The 15,963-nt window shown below is 36.7% G+C and overlaps 1 protein-coding gene across 1 annotated transcript in view; it reads right to left on the bottom strand.

Annotated features, from left to right (window-relative positions):
• TENM4 (teneurin transmembrane protein 4) overlaps positions 1-15,963 on the bottom strand; it is a 1,543,936-nt gene that overhangs the window by 914,334 nt on the left and 613,639 nt on the right. Inside the window, exon 5 of the mRNA XM_077174070.1 lies at positions 8,077-8,152. The gene's annotated coding sequence lies outside the window, so the exon portion shown is untranslated. The remainder of the gene's footprint in view (positions 1-8,076; positions 8,153-15,963) is intronic.

Below are 15,963 nucleotides of genomic sequence, written 5' to 3'. Positions count from 1 at the left end.
TCTCTTAAGCAAATAACAAAACCTACAAGGTGGCTTTAGAAGCTTGGTAAAATGTTGGAAGAGAAGTTTTATTGCAAGTTCATGTTTTATTCATGCAACTGCAACTAGTTGTTCATTCAATTTTTCGGTCTCAATTTTTTTTTTTTCCTTGGGAGCAGTAAAGCTTGTTCTGATCACAGTAAGGAAGATTTTGCCATGGCTGTGGCAGGTCTGAAAATGGTAATCCTTCCAAAATAGCTGACAAAGCAATTCAAAGCAGGGTGATCAGAAGGTACTGATGTTGTGCCTCTACCTTAGTGCACAGGATGTTTAGAGGAATTGTAACACAGACCTCTGAGGGCATGTGCTGGTTAGCCCCAGAGGTCTCTGCTATGTGTCAGTGCAGCAGTCAGCAAGTGTGAACCCCAGACCATGAACATCCATAGCTGAACATGTCCAGCACCAGCCTCAGGTAGAGGCCAGCTATCATGAAATAGCCCTCTGCACTGCCAACAAAACTAGTCAGCCTCCAGCACCCAAACTGCACCCTGAGAATCATTCTTTGCTGTGTTCACTTCCCAGTACTGCCTAGAAGTCGCTTGACAGAAAGTGATTTGGCCAGGTTGTACAAATTCTTCCCTGGCAAGTATCGCTATTGTATACATTATATAGAGAATATATATATCAATATGATATATTTACACATTTTGGAAAATAAAGAAAAGGTGTGTGATGTATAATCTTAGTTAATTGTAATTAACAAAACAATTTTTTAACACTTCCTTTAACAAAAACTGAAGAAGTCAAAGTTAACGGAAAACTGTTTAAGCAGGTATTTGTATAGGAAATTCACAAATCAAATAGTAAAAAATCCTGAAAACTATTTTTACTAGATGAATAAAAACTCCTATGAAGTTAAGCACAATCTTACTCAAATGGATTATGTCATCTGTGTAAATAATTATAATGGTTATTTAATAGAAGCTCAGGTTTGCAAATTTCGAGATTTTTGTTTGAGAACTAAGTACCTCTCCAGCAGCAATGAGCATCCAGTGTGGGCCAATGTACAGCACATCAACAATGAATACACAGTAAAACAACTCATAATGCAGTTTGAGCCAGAAGTTTTGGCAAAGTAATGACATAATGAGGTTTTAACAGAAATACTCCAACAAAATGCAAAACAAAGAAATAAACTGAGGGAGAAAGCTCACTGGAGATTCCCATGCATTTTTAATTATTGCAGCCAGGGTTTACAGCTAAAATTTTCATAGGAATAAAGCTAAAAACCAGCACTATTTTAAATGTTTAAGCCCACTATCAAGATGAGCTTGTGCTTTTAGGTGTCTTGAAGATCTCTTTGGCATATCTGCCTTTCGAGTAAGCAAGCCCCCTGAAATACATTGTCTGTCAGAGTGATGATATAGGCCCCCTTTGTCATCATGTAATTTTTTTCTTAAACTTTAAAGAATAAAGAAATTTGAAATAAGAAAATCCTGAAGAAGAAAAGAAAAACCAGAGAAAAAAGACATTATTACTGAACAAACTACATTTATGAACAGCACTGTAACTGATGTCTCCCTTTAACAGCAGTCATTACCTTCTCCTGTCACATCCCACAGACACAAGAAAATAAAGAGTTTAGAAACCAGATTTTCTATAAAGTGGTAATACCATTATCTGACTTTAAACACTTCTGCTTTCATATCAGAAGATCCATTATTATTTAGAACTTTTTTACCAAAATTGAAATTCTATCAAACAGGGCTTCATTTGCCAAGCAGAAGTTACAGTATCCATTAAATATCTGTTTGACTAGTATGCTGCTGGAATGCAGGCACAAGAATTATTTGCCCAACAACCCCATAACCAAACCTCATCACAAAAATACCCAATTTTTGTCAGGAAAATAGGATATATAAGCACAAGAAATAGCTGATTTTACATGCAGACCTCAGGATCTGTCTCAAAATACATGAATTTTATAGACTTGAAAAAGTAGAAATGTGGCAAAAGACCTGTTTTCTTCAGATCTTTCTCTATTCTAAATTTATTTTTGGGGGGGGAGCATACAAATAATGAATTTGCATAATAGTTCCAGATATTGATCTGATACTGTAATTCTCCATGTCTACTTAAGTGTAGAAAATTATGTCTAAAGCTGTCATTAGAAATAAACAGGGTATGAACAAAAACTATTAATAGTAAGCACAGGAAAAGCTCCCTTGGGAAGTATATTAAGAAGCCTTTTGAATTGCATATGTAACAGTGGAAGAAATGAGAATACAGTACATCATGGTATCATAAAATCATATGTCTCATCTCTATAAAATTTCATATAAAACCCAAGGGAGACAATGACATTGTACATATGCTGTGGTGTGATATATTAGCAGAGATGTATCTACTACAAAATATCAATTATCATAACTCAGTAGGTTTTCATATGTGTATATATGTATATATATACATATGTGTGCATGTATACACATACACATTGCTTTTTGTGCTACTGATGTATATTGAATGTAGAAGGCTAGGAGTTAATAACTGGGTCACAAAGTCCAGTTCTAGATACTATCAGAAAATCATAATGAAGAGGTTTAGTAGTGAAAGAAACAATGATAGATCTATTATGGTGAGGCTGATAAGCAAACCAGTCAGCCCTAACTGCTGTGATGTGTTAGTTGCTATGACATGATCTCTGGTTTATCACACCACTCATAATCAACACTGTTCTTCCAGGACAATGTCTTGATTTAGTTTTGTTTTAAAAGTACTGTAGCTAACTCATTATCTTGTGATAGCTGAACTAATCGTTTCTGATAACAACCAACAAAATTAGAATTTATAAAAGGACAAAAATGCACAACTGCCCCCCACCCCAAAAAATCCCCCCCCCCCAAAAAAAAAAAACCCGAAAAACCCCACCCTCTGTCATAAAGCTTTGACTTTATCACCGTTTTTATCACCTTTGCTTATCCTATTTGGAAGCTGGCTGCTATCTCCCCCACTACATCTCACCAGTCCCTCCTTATTCACAGGAAACAGAGATAACTTAGACTCCCTCATAATGTTCTGCTTGAAGGATTGCTGAACAAGGCATTGGCTAGATTTTCTGCCTCAATGTTTTTCTGAAATGATTGTCTGGCATAGAGTCAGATATCTTAGCACTCTGAAGGCCTGAAGTCTCAGTCTGGTCACTTCAGAAAGAGTGAGGAAGCCAAGTTTCTTCTTATGCAATACCATAAAACGGTTGAGCTGAAAGGCACCTTCTAGCTGCAAACCCCGTGCCATGGACAGGGATACTTTCTACTAGACCAGGCTGCTCCATGCTCAAAATGATTGGGTGAAGTCTGGCTTCCAGTTGTGCAAAAAACAGTTCTCCAACACTGGTCAGCTTTTAGGGTGCCCTGACACCTCTTTAACTGGCAAGAGACACACTTGTGATCAAGACAGGAAAAGAAAATCTGAACTTTCAGATCTATTGTGGAAAAGAGTTGATTACAGAACAAATTCTGCTCAAAGTGATTTGTTATAACTTTTCTTAATTCTGACCAGAAACAAATTGTTACAGAAAGAATGTTGAGAGTCATAAACTTCAATGTCTCCTTTTGCCAAAACAACTTATTTTATTTATGTTTTGCTCATTACTCTATAAATTTTAATTCCAAGAAAATAATGTTCCCTCTTTTAATATCCACATTAATTGGAAGCCAAAATAATTTTTTTTTCTAAGCTTCTGGGTTTCAGATAAAATGTACTTTCTCACAGAAAACAGTTCCATCAACAGTAAGTTATCACAAAGTTATCAGTATCCATAGTCAACACTTGTAGCCCAGTGCTAGAAGGACCCTGATGCCATACCCTGCCCATTTCCCTTTGGAAAAACTTTGAAAAAGCAGTGGCTTAATTTCACAGGGTACAAGGACCACAAATGTTGCTGGCTCTACCATGGGGAGTGCATTCAGGGGAGGCTCCCAGCATCATCTAGCAAGTTCTTGTCTTGTTTTATAACTGAAATTAAACTTCGCCTAAGTCAGAAGACACTGTGAAGACATGGCTTTTGTTGTCACTGGACTCCAGTTATCAAACAGGCTGTATTTCAGGGTGGTGTAACCCAGGGAACTTCAGGACATTACCTTTGAAGAAAGGTACCTTGCAATAATCTGTGCTTTCCATACATTGCTTCCCTCCTGCATATTGTCCCATTCTGTCAGTAGCTATGTTCTTAGGAAGAACTATGAATAGATACCTCTGAAATGCAACATGGTCTGTTTTGTGATGGACCAGATGGCATCCAGTGACAGATATATTTCAACAATACATTCCCAGAAGAGGACACTTCTGTTCCTCTGACAGTACCTGAATGATGCAGACCATCTATATCTTCAGTGAAATATTCGGAGATTCTCCAACAGTTATATGTAAAATTATTTGCTTCTGTTCAATATGAAAGCACATTTTTGGTGCTGTTATTTTTCTTTTCCTTATTTTTTGGTTTTGTTATCTCAAGAAGGAAGATAATAGAGAGATCCATGTTCCTTTCACAGACAGCAGTTTATGACTTTATTTTCACCACTAAAGTTATGCATATTTTCCATCAAACAATCTCAAACAGATTAGACATTTAATGCTACAACTAGGCTTCATTTGATAATTCAACATTAAAAAAAATCAGGTTATAAGTCTGCATGTATATTATATTCACTGACATCTGAGTGAGATCCATGTGACAAAGGCTGTGGTGTTCTGCCTTGCCTCTCTCTCTAACAAAACACAGAGAGTGCTGTCATTCACCATTGTGGTTGGGATTCAGGGTCTTTAGAAGCCTGGCAATAAAACATATTGAGGCTTGAATACATTCCTTCCATTCTTGGATGAATGCCTTTTAATCACCAGAAATTCTCTGAATAGCCTCTACCAGAATAAAATAACGTTTCATTTAAAGGCTGAAATTGCTTTTATTTTAGGAATCATGTCTTATTTCAGTTCCATAGTTCTGATTCTGCTCCATATTCAACAGCTATTTATTCTTAAGGAAGGTCTAACTTAAGTTCCGGGTTTAGGAAAATAATAATCTGAAGTTTGCATGATTCTGCTGCATGCTATTTCAGGTGGGCACACAGGGACTGTGCTCAAACTCTGGAGGTTATATGCATTTTACAAGAGATTGCTTTCAAACCGCTCTTTGAAAGCAGCGTCTTAAAAATCTCTGATGTTTCACTAGCTCACACAGCTAAAAACAAGGTGATTGTTTTTGCAAAAATGTAATTGTTCCAATTTTTATCCTACAATTAAAATCACATGTTGTTCTATCCTTGTGCTTTTCAGAATTTTTCACTGTAGGACCTGCTAAATGTGAGTTTGCAAACTCTATGGGCCTTCTCTCCTTTTCTTAATAGCAATTTTCCACTCAAACTTCTGCCAACTGAAACAGTCAGAAGTTACTTTTATGCTACTGAAAAGAAATAAAGTGATTTTAGAAGCAGCGGATATAAATTTATGTTTACTTTAAGTAAAAGAAGTCCTATAAGCCGATAGGCGTAAATTGGAGTCAAGGTTATATAAAGAACTTAAAATTCAGTCAGAATGATGCTTTGATATATTTACACTCAAACTCACATTTCCAGTTTCACACATTACATATAAATTACCAGATATCATAAGGCTGGTAAGAACTGATAATTCAGAGCTGTGGATATAGTTCAGCAAGAAATGATAGGTTTTATTTCTTACACAGGACTATAGAAACATCATCTGAAATGCAGACCTATGCTTTGAAGTAGAGTAAGGGCAAAAAATTCTCAGCATCTGCTAACAACTGTTGCAAGGCTTGGGTTAGAACTTGGATATAATCAGTCAATTTTCATCAATCAAGTTTACTTACACTTCAAGACATAATGAAATATGACCAAGAAAATTGAATACATGAGCATAATATTTCAGCAAAATGCATTCTTGATGACAGTGGGTAAAGAAACTGCAGAACTCAGAAAATACTTCTGATTTTTTTGAGTATTTTTAGGAAAAAATGCTGAATGGTTTTGGCTGTTCTCACAGAAATTTCAAATGGCATGACTAGGGCATTTCTAGGTGCTACACCACTGAGGATTTAATTTGCAACTAAATAAAAAAGAAACTGATCATCTGCAACTTTCTGTAAAGAATGGGTTCAACCATCATTTTAATATCAATTGCAACCTATAGACTGCATAGAGGGTGTGTAGTGTTGTCGCAGACATCTTTCATGAAAAATCCTTTCTTAGGATTTTTCCTTGTGAGAAGCTGCAGTTTCAGCAACCAAAAGTAAACAATGGTTATCTGCTGCTGTAGAATGGAACAGGTAGACCCGTGATTGGTCTCCTGTGGGTGTTTGGATTTACTGACCACTCATGGCAGAGCTGGCTCTTGCTCTGTCTGAGACACAGATCTTTGTTATTCATTCTTGTCTATTCTTAGCTTAGCTAGCTGCTGAAGAAACCTTTTCCTTTCTATTGCTTTTTAGTATAGTCTTAATGTAACATATATCATAAAATAATAAATCAAGCCTTCTGATCATGGAGTCAACATTCTCGTCTCTTCTTCATCCTGAAAACCCTTGTGACCACGGTCACATAGTGTTGCCCATATATAAACATATTTACGCAGTTATAACCTTAGGTATTTTCTTTATAGATTATAATTGAACAATGATGACAGACTTCTTAACCAAACTATCACTAAAGCATCACAGCTTTATCTGGCAGCCAAACTATTACTGAAGTTGTGACTGGACATTACTATAACAATGTTAACCATGCCAATGCCATGCAGAAAAAGTGATCCCAGACAACAGCAGCCAGCAAAACTCATCTGTCATCAATTCAACTGTAAAAAGATTAAGTCTATAAGATTTTCTTGAAAGCATCTAGACAGTCTATTACGTGACAGAAATAATCTGTCAAGAATTAGTCACATTTTACATACCTCCATATCTGTATTTAGTTCAGTAAATATCGCTGTTTTTTATTATTTTGTGTATGTGCAATCATTAAAAATTTTCTTTAGGACACCTGAACAGCATTTAGGTGTCCTAAAGAAATTATATAATTGCTTAAAACACACTGTTTTTCTGATTAGTAAATAAGTGAGGGATCTAAAGAGAACAACATTCCTACATCCCTTTTCTCCAAGCAGCACACTGCAAATTATAGAAGTGATGAGCCATACAGAAAACTGAGCAGGCTGCCAGACAAACTCCATGCTGAACCTGCTGGTGGTAATCCCACCACATAGAGCATAAGAGGCTGGTAAATCCATCTGTTTCTGAGAACTGGCCTCCCATCATTCCTACATTTATCTTTGATTTAAGCATTTGATTTGATTCACAATGCTGCTTAGAGCAGGGATTTGAAAAAGCCCTTACAAGAGATAGCCAGATCTGCTCCCACTGGCTTGTGTTGGTGTTTGTGTATTCCACTCCTTTAAAATGCTACAACTTTATGTTTTTTAATCCATGCCTCTAGAAGGAAGTGTGTAATTTAGTCCCAATACATCAACACTGCCTATTCAAATCCAGGCTATATTAGAAAATGAACCTCAGTGGAAAATGATGTGACCTAGAGATCAATTCTTAAATTAGTTCTTTAGGGGTGGAGGGATCAAAACTTGCAAATCCTGTAAGTCTTATTTTCTTTGAGTGGGAGCGAAGGGTCCTAGTTTATAAAGCTGTTTTTCAAATTTTATGCTAACTATAAAGTGTTCCAAAACCAGATTTAGATCCTCAGGCCTTAAAATTCCTGCAGGGTGAATTACATTACAAAAAGAATTGTTTTCTTTAGAAAGGCAATCTATTCCCGCAGGCTGGTAAAATTTAAATCTGTGATGGCATCTCTAACAACAAACTCAAAAAGCCCACAGGTGCTGGTTAAGCTAAATAAGCTTCTGTAACAATTTAGTCTTTATGTCATTAAAAATGCAACAAAGTAACTTTAGTTTCTAAAAGAAGTATGAGGAAAGGAGAAGTACAGAAAGATAATTACAGGCAGGACTTCTGAAGCCATGAGTAATTGCATGACTGTAAAATTGTAGCAAATCTGAAGATATTTCTCTTACCTTAATTACAGATTTTCACCATGATGTCCCAGAAGCAGAGAACATCTTAATTTCCAAACAAAGAAATATGTCCATCCTACCGAAAAAATAAAGAGGAAGAAAAACTGAAATTGGAAAAAAGACTTTCAATTTCAGAAAGTTTGCTTCTCTCATACAGTTATGGAATTAGAAAGTAATAATGAAGTTCTGTTTAGTGCCAGAGGAAAGGAAGTTTAATTATATTTGCTGTGAGGAGATCATAGTACTGTGAAACATTTAATGAGTGTTAAACCAAGACAACACAACAAAACTGAAGGCTCTTCTTGTGTGGCTGATTCAAAGAGCTTTTAGAAAGTCACCATTTTTTTATATCATATTTCATATCATATACTTATACAGGAGATTTTCTGAGTTGTTGTTGACAGGATGCAGATTTTTATTTCAATTAAAGCATATTAAACCATAAAGCAAATTTTATATTTGTCTGCAGCAGGGTCAGTGAGCCTTCATTCCTGGACCTAAACCTAGAATTACTGATATATACACTCAATGGGAAAAAACTGGTCCAGGTATACCTAATAGTATCAAAATATACAACTGCACATCTTTGTTATCCATCCTGTTTCCCACTAGGCCAGCAAAGATACTCCATCCACTTAAGGCTGTAATACTTAGCATTCAAGACACACACACATTTACATGTGTACATACGTTGTGTATTTACATGTGTACACATGTTGTGTACACATGTGTACATACACATGTGTACATACGTTACAAATATACTTATACATATATACTTTTAAGGTAATACACAATGTAATATAAAACCAAAACAATTAAGTCAGGACCCTTCTGATATCATTTCATCTTCCCAAACTGTTAAAACACCATAGGAGATAGTTTTGGTACAAAAGCAGAACAGATTCATAGAATCATAGAAACAAAACCTTTTAGGGTGCAAAAGATATTTAAGATTATCAAGTCCAACTGGTAACCCAGCACTGCCAAGCCTCCCAATAACTCATGTCCCCAAGTGCTATATCGACACATCTTTTAAACATCAAGGAGGGAGACTCCTTTGCTTCCCTGGACAGCCTGTTCCAATGCCTGACAACCTCTTCCAAAGAGAATATTTAAATAATCTAATCTAAACCTTCCCTTACACAACTTGAGGCCATTTGGTCTCCTCTTCTTCCCAAATTCTGGCTAGCTGCATTGAACATGCTGATCAATTTTTCTTTTGTTGAGTGGAAGAGTATTTCCTGTTTTCCGTGAAATTGTCAGAGCAGTAACAGGTCCCTTAGCCTTGACTATTTGGGGAGTCAAACTTAAAACAACCCTTAGTTCCTATGTTTTATGAGGTGATTTGAGAAGGAGACTCTGCTGTCATTTGCAATTCAAATTGAGGGATTTTGATGCGACTAATTCTGAACTAGGTTCAGAATCTGATGTGGGTCTTGGCCTCAAATCTAGCCATCCCAGAGCCTGAGCCTTAGAATCATAGACTAAGTGAGGCTGGAGAAGACCTCTAAGTTCATCAAGATCAGCCATCAACTTAACACCACCACCATGTTCACCACTAAACCATGTATATCTTCAAGTGCCCTATCCACATGTTTTTTTCAACAGTTCCAGAGATGGTGACTCAACCATTTTAGCACTTACCTAAAAGTGACCAAGCCTTTTCAGTAGTTTAAGCTCAGTCACCAATGTCATAGTAACATAGTCACAAAATAACTTCACAGGTAAAGGCGACTTTGCAAATAGTTAGCTCCAGCTTGTTCTGTTCCTGTTTCCCAGATGTTATGTTTTAAGCAGCAGGCTATTGACACCCAGCAGTGAAAGTAAAAAAAAAAACAACAAAAAACCCCAGGCAAACTGCCTGGAAAATAACAGTGGCTGAAATTTACAGGGACAATATTTGTCACTGAAGTTTTGTGTATTGTCCTTCACACTTAGAGAGCCAAGCCTATGTGCTGCCTTTGCCTTTGATAGCTAAAGTGATGAATGTAAAAAAGATGAACCAGAAAGAAAATGTGTCTAGAAAAATAGTTTTCCTCAACAGATTTTTTTTCCTTCTTGTAATTTGCATATTTATTTGATCAAAATTTTACTTATATAAATCATGACTATGTCAAGTGTTTGCTTCTCCCTCAGTTTAATAGTGTAGAAATCAGGAAAATGTATTTTTTGCCTTGGCCTTTCACAAATCCTAGACAAGAACAAGGAAAGAACCCACACTTATGAATGTGATATAGTTATAATGATTTAATGAGTTACAGCTTATCAATTGAGTTCTATGAATTATTGTTTTCATGATTTTCAGCTCTCCCTGCCTTTCAGGTTAATATAAAACTTTAAATCAAGGAGAAGATGTATTAGCTTAAATAACCTGACTTTAAACTCAGGATGGCTACAAGGAGACATGCTGGCAGTTACCTGGGCATAGCTAAGAGTAAGGGGTATTATTTTAAGCCAGTGTAACTGAAGTCGGTACCTAAAGGAAAAAGTTGGTGGTTTTTTCATCATGGATTTCAGTGAATGTACTCTACCTTGTACTCTACCAGTGCTCTAATGTGAGTGGAAGAATTGGATGATAATGACTTCTGAAATCTAGGAGGATTTCCTTCTTTGTTTTCTTCCATTCTATTTTCTTTCTAATTTCTGCTACACTGGTGGTGCTCTTCTCTTTTGATTTGCTCTTATAAGTTGACCTTAGTTACTTCTCACACTGTAGGAACTACATGGCTGTGCACCAGTTTAATGCTAACGAGTAAAAAGTTCTAAAGTCTAACAATAATTAAATGTGCAGCTGCAATTGATGAGCACTTAGGGTGAAATGCTGTTCTTTAACTCAAAGGAAAAGCAAATTCTTGGTTTGGAGAAAGGAAAGTTGAAAAATAAAATGAAGAAAAAAGTCTGTTATAATAGCTGTGAAACAAACAAACAAGCAAACAAATAAATATAATAATTTTGAATATGCCTATTTAAACTTGTTTTACCAGCAACAGTGGTGTCCTTCCTGGAACAACATAGTCCTTTCAAGACACTGCATTCACACAGTTTATCACAGTTAAAGGAGAGACAAAGAATTCATTTTATCATCTATCTATCTATCTATCTAGCTATCTATCTAGCTATCTATCTATCCATCTATCTATCTATCTATGCCAGAAAAACCCTGTCCTCACAGGGGGATAAAAGACTATATGCAGTGCTTAATTTAATTATACAGAAAAGTGTAAAAAACCTTTACCCTGCTTCTGCCTTCTAGCCACTTCTGATCCCACCTTTTCCTGCTGAGGCTTTTTATTTTGTGGTGAGGAGCAATTCCCAGGGAAATCATAGTGAGACTGGACTAAGCAAACTGGACATTGGTTATTCCTTGCCTCTCCCCCAGGCAAAATTGTAGGTCATAAATAAGTGACATTGCTGATTTGTCTTTGACTTCAATTGTACAAGAGGGAAATGTATGAATTGGTCTACCTTATACTGAATTTTACAGATAATAAATCAAAGGGTGGTTGATTAAAGGACTATCACAGGAAGAACATGGCTGCAACCCCAGCTGATAAACTTTCTTGACTTTGTGACTTAACATATCAACAGGAGCATAATCCTATTTTCTTATCACAGATTCATAGAACTGCTTAGGTTGCAAAGGACATAATTAATACCTAGTTCCAATCCTCTGCCAAGGGCAGAGGCATGTTTCACTAGACCAGGTTGCTCAAAGTCCCATCCAACCTGGCTTTGAACACAGAATCATCAAGGTCAGCAGAGATCGTCAAGCTCATCTAGTCCAGCTTCCAGGCCAGCACCACCATAATCACCCCTAGCCCATATCCCCAAGCACCACATTCAGATACCTCTTGAACATTTCTGGAGTCACTGACCTCATCGCTGCCCTCAGTAATTTATTCCAATGCCTAATCAATCCTTCAGTGATTTTTTTTTCCCTAATATCTAGTCTGAAACACCCCTGGTGCCACTTAAGGCCTCTCATCTTTTCACTTAAAACACGGCAGAGGAAATGAACACCACATCACTTCATCCTCCTTTCAGGCAGTTGTAGAGAGCAAAAAGGTCCCTCAGAGTCTCCTCTTCCCCAGGCTATACAGCCACAGCTCTCTAAGCTGCTCCTCAAAAGACATGTTTTCCAGATCCTTCACCAGATTTTTCATCCTTCTCTGGACAAAAGGACATTGGTGCTGGATGTCCTTTTTGAAGTGAGGGGCTCAAAACTTAACTAGTACTTGAGCTGGAGCCTCACAATGCCAAGTGCAACAAGACAATCATACAATTTGTTACAACATGATACTGGATTAATGGCAGATATCAGCCCCAGGCAGCCACAGTGCTTCTAAGAAGTACATTTTCCTGGTCTGCTTTCTAGGTGTTTTTTTCCAAATTCTCTTTGGAAAGCTGAATGGATCATATATCTCCAGGGAGCAACTTTTTCTTACTAAACTATAATGTCAGAGCCCATCTATTTTTCTGTTAGCTCTGCTATGATGTTTTCAGATTGATAGACTATGAAATAAAATTAAAATTGACCACTGTATAACATCCAGTGTGATTTCGCCAGTAATACAGATTTTAAAAGATAATAACTTTTTATTTGATTGTTGTGTGAATTAAAATCATCTGTTTACTACACTTGATTCTACAATTTACTTTTCTTTGTCGTTAGACCAACATTTGTTATTGCATTGCAGTTCTCCACTATATTATGCTTTTGCTGCTCCAGTTTAGTCACAATCATTGTGGATAAACTCCATTACAGATGCTTCTATAAGCATCTTCATGGTGAAGCTAAAAATCTAGGTCAATTTCTTCACTTTCACATCAGAATCAAATTTCTTTCTGATGACATTGGAAAGTGTGATAGAGTAAACTCTGATGAACTCCTAAACTTTGATCAGCACTACTAACCCATAGCATGACATTATGCACTTCTATGTGCAGCAGCCACTAATAAAAGAACTCTAACACTCATCCAGCTAATACTCCGTTACAGTTGGGGCTTATCAACTGTGGTTACCACACAGCACTCTCATTTACTTCTGTGTACTTTCAAATTCTCTCATCTCCATGATACTGTGACCAAGCAGAAATATGAGAGAGAATTTAGCCTCATGAGACTATCTCATGGGGGAATTACATAAGTACATGAATATCACTGAAAACATGTATTAAAAAGAATCTTAAGTAAGGTGCTTGAAATCCTCTGCTGTCCTGGGCAGTTTCAGCAGCTTCCCTTTTTTAAGCTTTTAACCTAAATAGCATTAACCATATTTTAACCAATAGCATTAATTAAAAATAGCATTCCTCTGAGTCCTTTGTGCTTCTGGACATGAAATTCCTATCTAGCATTCATAGTGCTTTATGGAGTAGGTCTGGGATTTCACTAATTTCTCTTTTAATTCTCTGTCTTGACTAGCAGCTTGATGGGTTGGACTGACTAGCTCTGTTCTGCCTTATACTGTAACCTTTTAATCCTCAATCAGTCCCACAGGAGCAAACAGATGCACATGAAACCTTTGGCACAACTCAGAATGAAGTCAGGTTATGCAATCAGAATTACTGACATATCTAATGCTGTCTAACTTTTAGGATATTTTTGGTAGAGTAGGATAGTTTTCTCCTATTTATACCCTCATTGATGGTGCCATTTTATGTAAGGAGTGCAACATCCTTCTCCCTGCTATTCTTCATGATGTTCTTTGAGGTCTTCTGATGAAAGCTGCTAAAATAAGCACCATGTATTATTCATATATTAATTTGCTCTGGCATATTGGTTTCAGAAAACTTCATTTAAGTGCACTAAGAAATCAACATCAAAGAAAGACAGTTACACACAATGAATACACTAAGCAATGGAGCAGGCCAGGCTTGACACAGCTCTGGAAAGCAAATAAATAGCAAATAGAAATGCTGTAATCTCCTGATGATCATGAAGATAAAAAGAAAAAAGGATGGAAAAAGAGAGAGAAAAACAGCAAAAGAAGGCCCTCTAATAACTTTTCTTTACCTCTTGGGGCAGCTTAGTAGTGAATTAGACCTTATTAATAGGATTTTGTAATACAGTCAAAAATATGGATAGAGACCATATAGTTAAGAAAAAACCCATGAAAAAAGCTATGTGGTCCCCGAGTTCCTTGGTTTTCAGTCTGAAGTTTTCAGGGGAACTTCTTTAAGAATTTAAGATGCTGCTGCTATCTATCAGTCTTCAGAATATCTTGGACAGGACATTCAAAAACTGATCACTCCAAATTTCCACATCATTTCTGAGGTTATGGAACAAAGTATCAGCAGAATATTTTTTTTAAAACTTGTCCCTATTCATTCTCCAGGGTTTTTACTTAGAACATTTTTTTTAAGAACTTTATATACATACACACACACACACATATATATATATATATATATACACACATATATATATAAGGATGGTAATATTCTTTGAGTTTTCCTAATTTTTCTCCATCCCTTTGAAAAACTGTTTTCATATATGCATATAAGACATTCTGAACTCTGGAGGAAAAAAGTAGAATTTTGCCACATATCATCAACATATTCCCAAAAATTTTATGGCATAATTACTCATAATGAACCTTGAAGCCTAAACTCTCAATTCCATAAACAAAGGCAGTATATGTGCACTGAGGGAAGACAATTCATAGTAATTTTGTCAGCAAAATTTTTACAGTAAAGGCCTAAGCAACACTTCATCTATCTGTCACTTGTCTTGAAAGGGCAGATTACTTTTTCCTCAATCTTGGCACATCCAATTAAAGTAGACTTACAAGCCAGGCAGGTGTAAAGTGCAAGCCAGCACTTGTTCACATTAGCAATTATCAATGGAAAAAATACATAAGTGCTGAGGCTTGGCACAACAGTTACCCTGGCAACTGTTCGTGCTCAGAACCTCAGCAGAGACTAACATGACAGTTTGACATCTTTCCCCATTAAAAAAAAAAAAAAAGATGATTGCATTCTCTATTTCTCTCTCTGTTTTTTCCCTTCATCTCTTTTCGTGCTGTTTTTCCAAAGCTCTTGGCAGTGAACCTGTCTTGTTTGACTCTAGTTGAACGCCTCCCAGAGGAAGCTCTTCTATATCTTGCCAAACTTTAGAGCGTCCTTTGTGAACACCAAGTGTTAAAGTTTACCTGGCCAGGCCTGACATCCAGGAAGGAAGTTAGAGAAGCTGTATTAGTGCTATTGGCACAAGAGTGACAGAAACTTGTGGGCTGAGAAAACTTCACTCAGTGTTGGAAAAAAAAAATAAGAGGATGAGAGGAAAGGGCCTTAAGGTGCCCCAGAGGAGGTTTAGATTTGATATATGAAAAATTTCTTCAGGGAAAGAGAACAAGGTCTGTCAGATTTCAGAACAACCTTCCCAGGGAGGTTGTGTGGTCCACCATCCCTGGAAGCGTTCAAAAAACATGTGTGGATGCTTTGGTGTTGAACATGATGGTGGTGCTAGCATGATGGTTGGATTTGATGATCACTAAAGTTTTTTCCAACCTTGACAATTTACAATTCCAGGAATGCCTTGCTATTTTTGTCCTCATATTCTGGAATATCCATGCACACCACTCATCTATAGTAACTTGCCTTAAGATCCTGGTCTTCCTGACTTATGCATTGACCTTGCAAAAAGTTCCCTTTTTGTATTCTCTACCTTCATAAATACAAGAGAAAGTCAGTAAGAAACAGACTACATGCATTTTCCATACAGGGGTAAAAACCCCACTCCTCCTCAATTCCACTAAGAAACTCAGCCCAAGCAACCTCTCCACAAAGTACAGCGTCAGATCATTCCCAATTGCTCAACCACTGAGGTCAGCAAACCTTGAAGACTCAGCATTCTTCTGGATTAAGCTTTGTTCTGTGGGAAGC

The sequence above is a fragment of the Agelaius phoeniceus genome, chromosome 2 (genome assembly GCF_051311805.1).
Source record: "Agelaius phoeniceus isolate bAgePho1 chromosome 2, bAgePho1.hap1, whole genome shotgun sequence".
Taxonomy (NCBI): Eukaryota; Metazoa; Chordata; class Aves; order Passeriformes; family Icteridae; genus Agelaius; species Agelaius phoeniceus.
This window is presented reverse-complemented; position numbering and strand designations above follow the sequence as displayed.